Genomic DNA, 17617 nt, shown 5'->3' with positions numbered 1-17617 from the left:
GCACATATTATATTTATGCTCACAAAATGAACTTAAAACTTCTAAAAACAATCATTTCTACATTTTTCTTGGCTATAATAAGAGATAGAAAAACATAGAGTAGTGATATATATAAATCTGAATGGTAGAGAGGATTATCGCTATTGAGCTGCAAATGTCGATAGCATCATAGAGTTATCAAGTTCTTACGCTCTTTAAAAAAAAAATCTTATGTTTCTTGAAATTGAAAGGAGATTGGGATGAGAGACCGTAAGAAATGAAGAGTAGGAATAGTTGTTGATGGCCATATTGCCCAATGTTTATTTTCTTTGATTTGGAAATGAAGAAACAGAAGGAATACGAAATGTAATCTATATTTGTTCTTCTAGCTGGGCACGATTATTGAGAGGATAACAAGCAAATTAAATTTAGTAGGACTTGTCTTTGAATAATGATTTGTTTGTGTTGCAATTTTTCTAGGAGGATATTGCAGTTATATTTCAGAAGGCAGACAAGGACAATTCTGGAATACTAACAGTAAAAAAATTTCAAGAATTCCTCAATGATATATGTGAAAGATACCCACAAGTAGAGCTCTACTTAAAAAAACAACCAAATCAGTGGCCTAGTTGATATATGCTACTGTTTTAGATATCTTTTTTTTTTAAATGGGAATCTGCCACTGTTCCAGCTTAGGAATAGTAGTGGATACCTTTTTTAAAAAAAAATAATCCGCCATTGTTTTTATCTAAGAACAGTAGCAGATGACTAACTTTCCGCCACTGTTCCACAACAATGGAGGAAAGTCAATGACTTTCAGTGACTATACCATCCGCCACTATTGTATAACAATTGCGAAAAACAATTTACAATAGTAGCGGATGTGCAGTTTTTTACTAGTGATAGGTTGGGAGTATGGAGTAATTCATGATCTGAATAAGTCAATGGAAAAGATTATATATTTATTGTGCAAGAAAGTAATGTTTGTTGGAGTTTATCGAATTAAAGATCATATTTCTAACATACAAGGAAATATTAGCAAATGTCCCACAAGTTCAAAGGAAGATCAATTAGAATGTAGGGAAACTCTCATGATAACAAAGAACAAAAAGAAGAGTAAGAGACATAAAGAAGTTAATCTCAGAGCGGATGTAGAGATTGATGCCTGTGAGGCTATGAGTAATACTAATACTATAGATGTTGATGAGTTGCAACAATTTGGACTTGTGAAGCCACCACGTCCAATTGCCATATGGATAAGTTTGCAAATCAAATCAATTCTGAATGTTCTTTGAGTTCATGAAAGGGCAAGGCGCAACAATGGATAATTGAGGCATTTGACAAGGCAAGGAGTAACCGGGTGAAAGATTACATATGCATATGGGCTTATGAAGCAACTATTCCATTTCATGCTTTTGAGAGAGATAGTTTCAAGTTGATGGTTGAAACTATTGGTCAATATGGTCCAAGAGCTCAAGGACTAATTAGATATAAATGACGTATTTGAAAAAAGAGGTTGATCGAGTCCAGGAAGCTTTAAAGGTACATGAAGCAGAGTAGAAACTAAATGAGTTCTCAATTATGAACGATGCATGGACAGATAGGAAGAGAAGAAACGTCATGAACTTGTGTGTCAATTCACGGTTGTGCACAGTTTTTTAATGTTATAAAGAATGTTCAATTGAGGCACACACTTGTCAGTTTATATTTGAGTATGCGGAGCATGGCATTCAACAAGTTAGAGAGGAGAATGTTGTTCAAATTGTCACAGATAATGCTTCAAAAAAAAACATGAGAGCTACTGATATTTTGGACTTGTTGTGCAACTCATTCCATTAATTTAATGCTTGAAAGCATTGCAGGTATGTGCAACCAATAGTGTAAAACTATAAATGTTTAAAACTTTAAATCTTTAAATCTTTAATAGAATATATAGCAAATCTTTAAATCTTTAATACTTGAATGCCTTGCAGGTTTACCACTATTTAGAAGAGTTATTGAGCAAGCAAAGAGTTTGACTATCTTCATCTCTGCACACTATAAAACATTGGTAATAATGAGATCCTTTATAAAGAAGCATGACATAGTTAGGCCAGGTGTGACTAGATTTGCTTCTGCATTACTTACTTTATAGAGTTTAGCTGATAAGAAAATTGAATTAAGGGCTATGTTTACAAGCAATGAATGGAATGAATGTAAGTTTGCCAAAATAATTAAAGGGAAACATTCCTATTTTACTATCTCGATTCATGCATTTTGACAAGGGGTTGCATTATGCTTGAAGATTTTTGCACCGTTGGTGAAGGTGCTTCGTATTGTTGATCAGGAAAAGAAACATTCAATGTGATTTGTTTATGGTGAGCTTATGCAGTCCAAAGAAGACATGAAGAAGGCATTGAATGAAGTTGAAAAAAAGAACTATGAGCCTATTATTAGAATAATCGAAGAGAAGATGAAAAATAGGCTAGACAATCCTCTCCATTTGATGGCTTTCTTGTTGAATTCTTATTACCATTATAAGGATCCTTTACTTCATTTGGATGATGATGTTTCTATTGGAAGCGTTGAGTTCCTTGAGACATATAACTTCGGTGATATAGAAATGCAAAACAAGATATTAAAGGATGGATTGTCCAAGTATAAGATCAAAGATGGCATGTTTGGGAAATCAATTGCGGTAAAAGGATGTGAGTCTAATGATGAGCAATATGATCAGGATAAATAAGTTACATACTAGTTTTAAATTTTAAAATTTTAATACATATAACATATTTAATATTTTTATTGCTTTGATGTAGCAATGTGGTGGTCAACTTTTGGTGTGGGGAACTCCAAATTTGAAAATAATTGCTATGAAGATTCTATCTCTTACTTCAAGTTCTTCGAGATGTGAAAAGAATTAGAGTACATTTGAAGGGGTTAGTTAATTTTTGTTTACTTAGTTATTTTATTTAGAAGCTACATACTTGATAATTGATACTTTAAGTTTTAAAGTAATATGTTTTGCATTTTACTATTTTAGGTACATACAAAAAAATATTGAAATATAACCGCCTAAACAACCTAGTCTTTGTGCAATTTAATGCAAACTTGATGAACAAAAGGAAAATGTTGAATTATTACTTGCTAGTGATGCAAGTTTGGCACAAGATTGGATTGTTGATAATGATGAAGTTGAGGTTGAAGATGAAGTGGAATTTGATGAGGAACTGGATGAAGCACTAAGATCACAACGGAGTTGTAGATTGAGGGAGCTTGAAGAAGATAACTCTGAATCCAAAACTGAAGAAGAAGTTGATGTTGTTGTTTAGTTTGAAGATGATGGAAATCGTGTAATAGATCAATATAGACAAGGAGATGGAGAATAAAACCTTGATTAATTGATTTGGAAGTTTGATGAAATGACTATGATTTGATGATATCTTTATTAAGTTATTTTGTATTGTATTGATTTGATGAAATGATGAATTGATTTGGAAGTTTGCTTTGATAGTTTGTGAGTTGTGACTTGTGAAGTTGTGAGTTGTGGCTTTGTGTTTTAACTTGTAATTCTTTAAAATTATATACATAATACAATTTACAATTAAATTAATCAATTATAATCTTATAAATATTTTTTAGGTAATTAGGTATTTGTTGTAAATAGTTTCCTTTAGCTCGTTGTGTTTCCCCGATAGAATTGGATGAACATAAACAATATAATATAAATATAAAAGTAGAGAGAAACATGAACAACAACATATCTTCTATATATTATTCCAACATCAATTAGTACATATGAAGTAGTATACATAAAATTACATTTGTAACGGCTAACATTAATAATGGATATAAATATGACTGTTACATATTGAATACTCATAATGTCCACAATAATATCTTTATAACCGTATTTTAGATTTTAGGTTAAATGTTTTTAAAAGAAACAAAAAATTATATTGATAGACATTTCATTGTTTTAGATACTAGTATTGTACCCGTGCGATGCACGGTCTAAAAATTACATTTTAATTTGTAATCTTATTTTATTGTAATAATGTACAAAACGATTGTGTATTGTGATAATAAACTACAAATATAACATCATAATAGTTTATCATAGGATATTGCAAGACCAACAACAAAAAACATTGAATATACAAAGTGAACATTGCTTGTGAACATATTTTAGTATTTAGAAATATAATCGCAGGGATAAATTCTGGGAGTGAACATTGCTTGTGAACATATTTTAGTATTTAAAAATATAATTGCAGGAACTTCTAGGAGTGAACATTGCTTGTGAACATATTTCAGCATCTAATTTCATTGCCCTAATTAAACTTTTATTGTAGTTCATATATTGATCAGCTGGTTTTAAAATGAGTAAGTTATATGAGCATTTTTATATCGGTTTGAAACATAGTTAAAAATGTATACTAAGAATTACATAATACTAAAAATGTATTTCAGAAGGTTCACTTCACCTAGATGGCCTTATCGCAATTCTCTATTCTTACACTTGGAAACTACACCATTTTAGCTAGAATACTACTCCATCTCCACCATGTCCTACGCTATTCTTGACTATCGATTAAGACCATCCATTTCCAGAAGTTTCACTACACCTTACCCTTCTATGCGATTTATGTTCCGTCACTTTGAAAGAAACAAAAAAGTATATTGATAGACATTTCATTGTTTTAGATACAACACATTAATATTTTCTTGTTTGGATATTATGTTGTATGTTTTTTTTTTTTTTTTTAAATATGCTCTGATCTTTGAGATAATAAGTTCTTTAACACTTAGAGTCATCAATATCCTAACCAACACAAGTTACAAGAAAAATGACTAAAGAATGTGATATGGTATATACAAATTTTTAATAAAATTTTATTATGTTGTATTTATGATAATAACTAGATAAAACTGCTCTGATACCAAATGGTTAAAAGATGAGAGCATGTAGAAAAGATGGTATTGTGGAAACTTAATGCTAAAAATAGTGCATTACATTATTCATATTTTCTGATATGAATATGATCTTAAGTAGGGGTGAGTATCGGTTGGTTACGGTTAATAACAAACCGATAACCAAATAACTGATCTATTTTTTAAATCTTCATAATTAACCTAAGTAGGAGTAATTCTACGTGTAGTCCCAATTCCTACCCCATTTTCTACTTCCTATGAGTTGGCATGGTTTGATTGATCAATTTAATAGGGAGTCATGATGTTTATTCATTCCTTTTTTTCATCCTCCAATCAAATTTGAACACAAGTGGAAGTAAAGTTTGGGAGTACACTCCCATGTGGAAGGGAGTGGGTTCGAGCCTCAGTGAAGACATCTGTTGACTCTTTGTGTTTCAGTAGGTTGAGAAAGTAGCTATGAACAGATACTACATTGTAACCAAGTCAGTAGAACTCAAAAAAAAAAGTTTGGGAGTACATCTATACATGAACCATTTTTCTTTTAATAGCAAGTCCAATTATGTTAATACTTCTCACCAATCATTATTGTGTGGACCGTGTGCACCAATGCATCATAAATAAATAAATAAAAATATTATTTGTGTACATAAAGTACATTATTTGAGTACTAAAAATATATTATGTTGTATACTATCAAATAATGTACTTTTTGTATATTAAAAATGTACCATGTATTCAAGAAAAATACATTATTTGAGTACTAAAAATCATTTATTTTGTATAATGTACATATAGTACACAAATAATGTATTTTTGTATATTAAAAATGTTTTTTTTATGGTTCACACAGCACTGTGTGAACAATAATTTTTTATTTCTCACAAGCGAATCTTCTACAATATGTGGGGCAAATTTTTATCTGGACCATAAAAAGTACATTTTTAATATACTAAAATTAAATTATTTACGTACTGAATGTACATTATACAAAATAATATACTTTCAGTATTTAAATAATGTATTTTTCCTAAATACAATGTATGTTTTTAATATACTAAAAGTACATTATATTATTTGTGTACTAAATGTACATTACACGAAGTATTTGAAAATATATAAAATAATGTACTTTCAGTACTCAAGCAATGTACTTTTTATTTGTGGTCCACAAAATAATGATTGGATTGGATTTTTCATTTTAAAAAAAAAAAAAGAAAAGATAAGGGTCAAATAGTCCTCTTTATGTCATAGACATTGTGATCAAGTGACATAATTGTAGCTCTCACAAATGAGATGTCTCAAATTTGAACCCAATATAGTGTTTAGTGTTTGATGTTATTTGTGATATTTTTTTATGCAGTTAATTTAATTTTTTTAAAAATATGTTATGTTGTAGTACTTTGTTCTCAAGGTGTTTACAAAGATATGGTCAGAGTTAAGACTTGAGAATATGCTCGTCTATTTACTAAAATATTATTATAAAAAAGATTGACAAGTTTTTGTTAAAAGTATATCATGTGAACCACTCAGCAAATGCTTTTCTATTTATTGCTACGAAGAGATTATTAGAACATTAATTAAATTGTTGGAAAAAGACAATATCATGCGGAACTTAAATAAAATTTTCAGTCCATTCAAGTGTAAATTATATATACATGTTTGAAGGATTAATAAGATGAGCCATTTTGCTACACCAAAAAAAAAAAAAAAAAAAGATGAGCCATTTTGAAATTTTTACATCTTGAGTTATCCTTTCTTCTCTACTTCTCTATTCCGTATATATATAATTCTTGCGTGCAAACTATTTACGGTTACCGTACAACTATCGTCGGTAGATTTGAACTAATCGAAAAGCCCATGCCAAATTACAACAATAATGTCTTTAATGTGTGAATTATTGTACTAAATAATGAAAAAATGAAAATGATCTAGAGATTGAATTTAAGGACTAATAAATTCCAAATATTTTCACCTTGTCTTGTTTTCAACCTTAACTCAGGAAAAAAAAAATTAAAAATGGCTAAAAATTTAAGTTAGAGGGAACCGAAATGGTCTAACTCTCAACTTAGGATAACATAGTACATGTTAAACAAGTCTAAATGAAACGTAGTAGATATGTGGCTCATTTAATTAGATGCAATTCTATAAGTTTAAAATAGATAATATATGGAGTAAATTATCGAAATGGTCTCTCAAGTATGTCGGTCCAAATAATTTGCATCAACTAACCATGGCTAGCTACCATTACCCACAACTTTACAAGGAAAAGAAATAAAATTGTCCTTTGCCACAACTTATTGTGTACTATAGGTTATGATAGATAACTTTTATGTTGTGGAATCGTACAGTGCAGAATGTGAAAGACACATTTGTGTTCCAAAAGTGTGGGGTAAAAATTAGTGAATTGAAGACGCATGATGGGGAAATGGGGTTTGTTTTATGGGGAGAGATTCAATGAATGTGGTGAAGAGACTTTCTGATTCACAGCAAACTCCACATGTCATGCATGGGCTTCACCATGATTTAGAAACATTATGGTTATCCACTCTCATCTACACTGTCACATATTTTGTTCCAATCTACTAGGTTTAGGTAAAAATTGGTTGCTGCTTTATTGCCCTTCTCTCCTTATTTGTCAACTACCCAGTAGAAAACCTCGAATCATTAGCTACTATTGCGTTTTAGACTTAGCCAAATTCATAGTATTGGAGACTCAACGTGTAAAGGGTGAGGGAAATTAAAGGACTATCTTCTCCTATTCGTCCGTAATCGTCAGATAACTTACAATTTAAAATTTAAGAAAGTTATTGTGATTTTTAATGTACGTTTTGATTTGAAAAATTTAAGAGTTGTTTGGTAAATACTCCGTAACTGTTAGTTGATCGGGCTAGATAGTAAGTTTGACTAGTTGATAACATTAGTTTTTTTTTTTTTATGTTTTTTTTTTTTTGGTGAGAATTGATAACATTAACTGATTGTAAAAAGATGTTTGGTAAATTAACTGTTAGTTGATAGCTGATTGTACGCAAAATGACTTTCTCTCAAAAAGTTGATCGAAGCAGCTTTTTGAATTTTAGCGTTTTGGAGCAATAAAATGCTACAAAAAGCTAATTAATCAAACCCTCATATTAGTTATTTAACCAAGTCAAATAGTTAATAGTAATCAAACAAAGTAAAATTGACTAATAAGCTAACTATACTACGTAGGTCAATTAATAATGCAAATCATAGCAATTCCTTGAAATTAGTAGGGTTGTGTGATTCTTTTTCTAATAAGAAATAATTATCCTAAGATTTTAATTAGTAAAAGAATACCAAAAGGCATCTTTATTATTATTATTATTATTATTATTATTATTATTATTATTATTATTATTATTATTATTATTTCAATATGATAATTATAAGATTATTAATTCCCTAAAAAGGCGTTTGGTTCGAAGGAAGGAATTAAGGGAAAAGGAATTGTAATCCGGTGGGAAAAGAATGAGGTAAGAATTTAAATTACATTGTTTGGTAGGCAAGAATAAAATGGGTGGAAATTGAAACGGAATAAGTAAATAAATACTAAAATATTATTGTATTATTATAATATAATAATAGTAGTTGAGAAAGCTTTTGCTAAATTAAGGAATAATGGCCAAATAGGCCACTGAATTACACAGAAAAATGCAATTAGGTCATCGAACTCAAAAACAATGCAATTGGGTTACTGAACTACACAAATTCATGCAATTTCATCCAAAATGACTTGTTTTACATGATGTACCGATTACCAATTTTAAAAATAATATTTTAAATAATTATAAATAAAATAGTTAATTAAAACTAAAATTAAAAATTATACTCCGTGAAAAAAAAAACAAAACAAAACAAAAAAACACACACACATCCGATTCGTCTCCGGCCGGCATTTTTTTTTTTAAATTTTAATTTTAATTTTAATTATTTATTTTATTTAAAATTATTTTAATAAGGCTATGAAATTTCTCGAGAAGCTTACATAACCTAAGAATTTAGGGAAAATGTAATTCATCACATTGACGTTATAAAAAATGAACTAAAAATAAAATTTTAAAAGAGTTAATACCACAAATGGTCCTCTAACTATTGGGCTAGTACTCTTTTTAGTCCTCAACTTTTAATTCGACCACAAATGATCCTCTGACTTTTATTTTTGACCACAAATAGTCCTTTATTAAAATTTCTGTTAAGTAGGTGTTAAATTTAGGGGTATTATCGTCAAATTGATATATAATGGTTATAAAATAAAAATGTTTAGAATTTATCACCAACAAATGTAATTGAAACAATTAACAAATATAAATACTCTTAAATAAAAAGACAATACACCTTATTCTCTTAATTATGCGTACAAAATGAAGATTTAATATTAGAGCTATATATATGTTTTTAATTTAACCAACAGATTAAAATGGAAGAATTTTTTTTCAAAATCCTTGCTCCCATCATTTTTATGGTTGTTCATACATGGTCGATTATTAGTTTTCACTCTTCATTAATCGATCAAACATTTTATTTGGGACACAAGTCACACAACTGAAGGCTGCCACCGTTGAATTAATATAATTAATCAAGTACAAATTACGAACATTAATCATAAATTTTTATTTAATTTGTTCATTTATGTTATTTGTCACGACCATTTTGTTTTTATATTTATTAACTTAATATTTATTAATGTTTGAAATTAATTATGTTGTCATATAATTCTAAAAAAGAAGTAATTATAATAATATTATCAATTTGACGATATTACCCCTAAATTTAACACATATTTAACAGAAATTTTAACAGAGGACTATTTGTGGTTAAAAATGAAAGTCAGAGGACCAGTCGAATTAAAAGTCGAGAACTAAAAGGAGTACTAGCTCAATAGTCAGAGGACCATTTGTGGTATTAACTCATTTTAAAATCTTACATTCCCCACAATAGCCTCACGTTTCCTTAAATCAAACAAAAGAGTATAATATTATAAGAGTTAATTCCAGCAATGGTCCTCCGACTATGTTGATTTTTCAAAATTAGTCCTTGAATTTGAATTTGGACAATTTAAGTCCCTTGACTTTCAAATTCTTTCCAATGTTGGTCCTTTAGTTAAATTTTGGTTAAGTTGAGGTCAAATGAATGGGTAAAATTGTCCGTTCACCTATATAGTGCATTATTACTCGTATTTCTCCTGTCCTATACGCTATATATATGAATATAATCTCAGTCAAAGAGACTTCGATTGAGACTTCGACTGAGATTATATTCATATATACATCGTATAAGACATGAGAAATACGAGTAATCATGCACTAAACATGTGAACAGACAATTTTACCCCTTCATTTGACCTCAACTTAGCCAAAATTTGACGAAAGGACCAACATTGGAAAGAATTTAAAAGTCAAGGGACCTAAATTGTCTAAATTAAAAGTCAGGGACTAATTTTGAAAAATCAACATAGTCAGAAGACCATTGCTAGAATTAACTCAATATCATAATATTTATATTTCTCAAGTTATGTGAAATAATTTGAATCAAATGCTCTATAAAGGACTCATCATATTAACAACTTTTTTTCTAATACATCTAATGAAGATAAAAGATGTGAGATTTGGATAAATTATACTGAGGACTACTACTAAATGTTCATTTTTAATATATTGAAATTTTATTTTTTTAGTTAGTATACTAAAAATAAACTTACAGTACACCAAACATAAATGTTCAAAAAATTGAACTGTACTTTAGCATATTGAAAATAAGTATTTTCTTTTTTTTTTGTCAATGAAAATAAGTAACTAACTATGCTAAAAAAAAGTGCATATTAGTAGTATATCTTACAATATAATGATCAGAAAGATTTGAATATAGGTCTATTGTTTCACTTATTGTAGCCAAGTCGAAGATTACAACGGCAAATTATACCGTGTGTCATAGATAAATGTTCATTTTTAATATACTATGTGTTTGTTTTTATTCTTTTTGTATATTGAATGTTTATTATTTGATGATCTTTTAGTACACAAAAATAAACATTAAATGTATTAAAATTGAATTTTATATCAATGGTTTAACTTACAAGGTGAACCATGATCAATGGTATAATGATTGCTTAAACCACGGTGCATCCTTAACACGACTTGCCGCTTTTAGAATTCTTTTACCCTCTTTGCTCTATTTAAATGTTTTTTTTTCTAATGTAAAATTATAGTGTTCTTAATTATTAATTTTTTTGGCATTACCTATAGCCCTAGGCATTAACGGCAAACGTTGGCCAATAATTAAATTGAACTTTGCAAAATTAGTTGATTCATTAGTTTGGTTCGTTTTCAATTTCTTAAGAAAGGGAGTTAATTCCGTATGGATAATGAATTAACCTAAACTACTTAAAGCTAAGAGAGAAATATATCTTCTTTTGTCTAAAAGGAAAATTAAATTTATGAGTTAATTCCATTTTTGGTCTTAGATTATAAGTGGCAATTCACTTATGGATCGTTATACCGTGGACCAGGGTCCACAATGCAACAATGCATTGTGGACCCTGGTCCGAAACGAGCCGTAACATTACGGACTTTACAGTTTTTTTAAATTAAAATATAACTGTAATTTGAACAACAACAAAAACAGTGACGAAGAAGCAAGAACAAAAAATACACACAAGTTCATCAGATCACAAAAACACACACGACAAAAGGTGAATATTTAAACAACATTGTGAAATTTGAAAAACATGGAACACAAGAGATAATACGTTGGCTTATATTCTGGGTATCCTAACATTCAAATGCACAAGCACATCACAACTTGTGTTACTAACATGAATACACAGAACAGTTGCCTAGAATACACAGAATATTGACACAAAATACACAGAACTCATCCTCTTAACATTCGAATGTTACTAACATGAATACAAGAATGGTTGCCTAGAATACACAGAACGTTTGCCTAGAATACACAGAATATTGACACAAAATACACAGAGCTCATCCTCCTAACATTCGAATGCACAAACACATCACAACCTGTTTTACTAACATGAATACACAGAACGGTTGCCTATAATACACAGAATATTGACACAAAATACACAGAACTCATCCTCCTAAACTTTCGAATGCACAAACACATCACAACTTGTGTTACTAACATGAATACACAGAACGGTTGCCTAGAATACACAGAATGATTGCCTAGAATACACAGAACTCATCCCCTAACATTTTGGTACGGGGTGCACAATGCATTGTGACATGATATAAATTGCCTCCACTTTTAGCCATTTTTTATTAGAGCATCCTCATTTGATCCTAGTATTATTGTGACATGACTATTTTTAGTCATCCATCAACAAAATCGTTGAAATATCGTTAAATACAAAGACATTTCAATCTTTTTTATACAAAGTATGTTGAACCGCTATAGTTTTTATGTTTATTTTTTTGAAAAGATCAATAATTGAAGACCAAAATGTTATTGTATTTAACGATATTTAAACTGTTTTGTTGATAAAGGACAAAAAATATCATGTCATAATAATATTAAGACCAAAAGTGGCTGTTCTAATAAAAAATAACTAAAAGTGGACTGACACCTATAAATCTAGGGCAAAAATAGAATTAACTCTTAAATTAAATAAAACAAATTAACTCAATGTCCAACCATCAGATCATTGTTTATTGTTGATCATTATTAATATACATACGTACGCGCGTATGTATGTATATATATATATATAGGGTCATGTTCAGGTGTGGCCGCGCCCTTACGTGCGGCCGTGCGGTTTACACCACTCAATGTTAAGAAATGCATCACTCAATGTTACGAAATACACCACTCAATACATTGAGTGGTGTGTTTCTTAAATATGAAATACACCACTCAATGTTATTGAGTGGTGCATTTTGTAATATTGAGTGGTGCATTTCTTAACATTGAGTGGTGTAAACCGCACGGCCGCACGTAAGGGCGCGGCCACATTTGAATAAAAATCTATATATATATATATATATATATAATATAATTATTACTTTAAATTTTTAGTTAAAACGAAACATATTCTTAAAATTGGTACTCCAATGAATGTTATGGGTTGAAATTGTCTTTGTATTTTTTGAATAATAGAGAGGGTACTCGAAGAAAGACCTATTATCTTCTCACAAGGACTCTCTTTGGTCCATCTAACAACATGCTATATTATCCCGAACAGTTCTTTCCACATTAAGTGGCGGGTCTTCGAAATTGTCTTACATGACTACCTTTAACCTTGAGGTTAACTAATTGATCCACTACGTTGTTCTGTTCTCGGTATACATGAGTTACCAAATCGCCATTGTATTTGTAAAATAATAAAGGAATAAGGTTTAAATTGGTCACTAAACGTAACCTGAAAGTATAATTAGACCACTGAATAAAAAAAAAGTGCAATTAGGTCATTGAACACTCTAAATATATGCAATTTCACCTGGTAGTAAGTTACCATCCATTTTATCAGGTTACCTACTTACGTGGACGATGAGTTGACATTTTAAAATAATTTTTAAAAATATAAATTAAAAAATTTAAAATTTAATATTGTAAAAAAAAAAAAGTTGGGGTAGATGCCGACTACGTTAAACAATTGCCTGCAACTGTTGTATCCTCGTCCTCAATTGTCAGATTTATCTCTCCTTCCTACAGCACATAGTAGCGGTGATCTCTGGCTACTAACGGCATTTGGGCGGCGACTCTGGTTTACCAGGCGAAGTAGCGACGACGTCGACGGCGAGGGGGGCAGGTGGTGATCAAGATCTGCGGGGGTGGATCTCCTCGGCGAGCTTGACTGGCGACGTTGCGTTCCAGGCTTCAAGATTTTTTTTCAGTTGTTTTGCGAAAGAAGTTGACTTTCGGTAAATAATAATAATAATAATAATAATAATAAATTAATTAATTAATTAATTAATTAAATTTGATTCATCTGCAGGTTTCCGTGGCAAGGGTATTATTAATATTAAGAGGGGGTTGCGGCCGGTTTTTTTTTTTTAATTATTTTAATAATTTATTATTAAAAATATTTTAAAATGCCAACTCACCATTCACGTAAGCATGTAACATGATGAAATCGATGGTAACCTGCTATTTCGTGAAATTGAATACATTTGGAGTGTTTAGTGACTTAATTATACTTTTTTAATTCAGTGGCCTAATTACACTTTCAAGTTACGTTTAGTGGTCAATTTGAACCTTATATCTCGTAACAAACAAAGATACATATAAAAAGACTTGGAGCAATCTTGTTCATGCAAAAATTAATTAAATTTCCAAAAATAAAATTTTCATCATCACAAGTAAACCCTTCCCAAGGCGTTTGGTTGGAGGGAGAAAATTAAGTGGGAAAAGAATTGTAATTCTATGGGAGATGAATAATATGGGAATAAGTGGTAATTTAAATTTCAATGTTTGGTTTGCTGGAATGAAATTACTCAAAATTTCAATTCTAATGTTTGGTATACATGGGAATTGAAAGGGAATGAATAGTATAAAGTCCAAAATGCTCCTACTTAATATTATTATTATTATTATTATTATTATTATTATTATTATTATTATTATTATTATTAAATTCAAATTTTGCTTTTGAAAATTTATGTAACACGCGGTAAATAAACTCTAAAATTGTATAACAAAAGCAATAAAATAGATAAGGGAGTTTTGAGAAAACATATATATTTGATTGTGATGGACCTACGAATTGATGTTTTGTGTTGAGAGTAGAAGAAGAAGACACACTATAATCAAAATAGAGATGTCAAACATCAATTTTAGGTTAAAAAAAAGAGAGGGGTAATTTTGTCTCAAAGTTCTTTTTGTTTTCTTCCTAAAATCTATGGAATTGAAATACAAGGGAGGCATGAGATTCTAATTTCATGAAAATGACAGGGCGTTTGGTTAGAGAGAAGGAATTAGGTGAGAAAAGAAATTGCAGTTCTATGGAAAAAGAATAATGCGGGAATAAAATGAGAGTTTAAATTCCAGTGTTTGGTTTGCAGGAATAAAATTACTGTGAATTTCAATTCCAATGTTTGGTATATATGAGAATTGTGACGGAATAAGCAGCTAGTATAAAGTCAAAATGTCGTTGTTGTTGTTGTTGTTGTTGTTATTATTATTATTATTATTATTATTATTATTATTATTATTTATAATTAACAAATTAATTCACAAATTGTTAGAGTTGTTGCATATAAAGAATGTAAATTTTAAATAGTTGTTGCATATAAAGATTTAAATTAAATGGACATACACAAAGGGAGGTCGAAGAATAATACACGCTATAATTTAAAATGGAATGTCATGTATCAATTTTAGGTTAAAAAAGGGAGGGTAATTTTGTTTTGGGCTATCTTTTTTTTCTTCCTAAAATCTATGGAATTAAAATCACAGGGGAGCCATGGGATTCTAATTCCATGAAAATGAGGGAATTGCAATTCCCTCCCACCAAACGAAGGAATTTTGTTGCATTTGGAATTAGGTGGAATTAAGTTGGAATGCAATTATAATTCTTTCCAACCAAATGCGCTGTGAGGGAATTGCAATTCCACAATTCCCTCCAACCAAACGAAAAAATTTACTTGCCTTCGAATTTAGGTGAGAATTAAGTGGAATGGAATTGTAATTTCCTCCGACCAAACCTCACGTCAATATCTATACTTAAGTGAATGCCTTCGGAAGAGTGGGAATGCCTTCGGATTTGAGTGATTTTTTAAAAATAATTTTAGTAATTAGTAACGCTATAATGTTTATTCTAGTAGAGTTTTAAAAGTCTATTAGCTAGTTTTAAATCTTTGCTTGCTTAGCCCAAGCATTGGTCCTGTTTGGTAAATAATCAGCCTATCAGTCAATTTTAACTTATTTGACCACTATTAGTTGTTTAGTTAATAAGCTTTTTGTAACTCCAAAATACTAAAATTAAAAGGCTACTCAAAGCGGCCTTTTCAATTAGCTTTTTGAGAAAAGAAATTATACCAAACAGCTATCAGCTAACAGCTAATTTTACTAAACAACTTTCTACAATCAGCCAATGTTATCAACTAATCATACCTTCTAACCCGATCAACCAACAGTCATTTACCAAACAGGACCATTCTCTCTCTTAATGATACTATTAGGACTATTTGATCACAATTTATGTAATTTTACATATTTTTTATTAATTTAAAAAAATAATAATTCAACTGTTAATTCACGATTATTGGGGCAAATTTTATTAAATTAATGTTAATTTCTAAAAAAACAATTGATAATTTACAATCTTTTTTTTTTGAAGGTGATAATTTACAATCTTAGTCTTCTCTTGTTGTTGAAAAAGTTCATAAACAATACGGAGTATAATAATAAACTACAACTTGATATACTTCTTTTTTAATGAAAAACAAATTTTCTATGATATATCATTTATTATGTCATTTATGAACCTCTTTTAACCTGGAATAAGATATTAAAATTATGAAATAACTGCATTGTCTCAAAATCTAAAATCAATTAGATAAAATGAATGACCAAATGTGATAATATTATCAAGAGCAAATACCAATTTTAGTCCTGCAAAATAACAATTTTGGTTCACATGTTTAATTTCTATCAATTCTGGTCCCACAATTATTGTTTAAGTACCATTTTTTCATCCACGACTATTGTTTTAGTGCCAAAATTCATCGCGTCGGTCACCATCCGTTTAAAATATGTAAAAATCTAAAATTTGTTAAAGATATTTTCATCATTTCCAACATAATATCCAATTTGAGTATGAATAAATGGATTTAAGTCCATGAAAGAAATTTGTTGTCAAATTAAAGACGATAATGATACAATAAGTGTGAGAATAAAAGCAAATTTTATTTAGAAAAAAAAAAAAGAATTTGTTGTCAATTTAAAGATGATAAATTATGGTATAAGTCAAACCCAGTCGCATCAGGGTTACAACCTAAAAAAAAAAAACTAATAACAATGAATTGACAATAAAATTATTTCTTAATTTGAATAATTAATGTTTATTGTGTGGAATAGTCAACCCTTTTAATCCAATGTAAATTTTCTTTTTGTTAATAGTCTATGAAGCAATGATCAAATGATGAATACATAGTTGGCCATAATAAGCCAAATGATCACAAATTTTCTGACACGTAATCATGTGCTGTATTTAGGAAATGGTTTAATTAATGTATGCATGAACCTACTTAATTAGATATTAAAGTTATCTACTTTTATTTCAAAAATGACTACTCATTCTTCACATCTTACTTTAAATATTCACCTCTTTCAATATAATAACTTTTTAAATGTTTTTTTTTCTACTATGTGTAAATTAAAAAGAAATGGTGGATCAATCATAACTATACAATAGCAAAAGTTATTAATTTTTCAATATAAATATGTTAAATTCTTAGTAATTAATAGAGGAAACAAGCTAGTTTTGTTATTTTTAAGGGTAAAATTATAAAATAAATTTAGGTAAAAGTACAAAATTTCTACATTGTATATGAGAAAAAGTATATCAAAAAATAATAAAAAAGTGCATTATAAAGCCACCGCACGGGAAATACCCTACTGCACGAAAACTGAATTATATATATATATATATATATATATATATAGATGTAAAAGAAGGAAATATGGACCAAATGAAATTCAAACAACAAGATCTTAATTTAGACACCCAATCTTAAATTTCAAC

This window comes from Ipomoea triloba, chromosome 10 (genome assembly GCF_003576645.1).
Source record: "Ipomoea triloba cultivar NCNSP0323 chromosome 10, ASM357664v1".
NCBI classification, from domain to species: Eukaryota; Viridiplantae; Streptophyta; class Magnoliopsida; order Solanales; family Convolvulaceae; genus Ipomoea; species Ipomoea triloba.
This window is presented reverse-complemented; position numbering follows the sequence as displayed.